Genomic DNA, 257 nt, shown 5'->3' with positions numbered 1-257 from the left:
TGTTGAAATCCCATTCAGGCCTAGTTAAGGGAAAAGAGACATCTATCTGGGCCTGGTTGGTGGTTGGATTTCCGTCCACGCCTGGAACCACTTTCCAGGACTCATTGAGGATCCTTTCTCTCTCTTCCATCGTGAACAGAACCTGTAAAAGCTGCTGACAGTCGTCCCATGTGGGCTGATGGGTGAAAAGAACAGAATCTAGCAAGTCAATAAGTCCCCCCGGCTTCTCGGAGAACTTAGGGTTTTGTGCCTTCCAG

This window comes from Myotis brandtii, unplaced genomic scaffold, assembly GCF_000412655.1.
Source record: "Myotis brandtii unplaced genomic scaffold, ASM41265v1 scaffold914, whole genome shotgun sequence".
Classification (NCBI taxonomy): domain Eukaryota; kingdom Metazoa; phylum Chordata; class Mammalia; order Chiroptera; family Vespertilionidae; genus Myotis; species Myotis brandtii.
The sequence above is the reverse complement of the archived record's forward strand: the minus strand, read 5'-3'. Positions refer to the sequence as shown.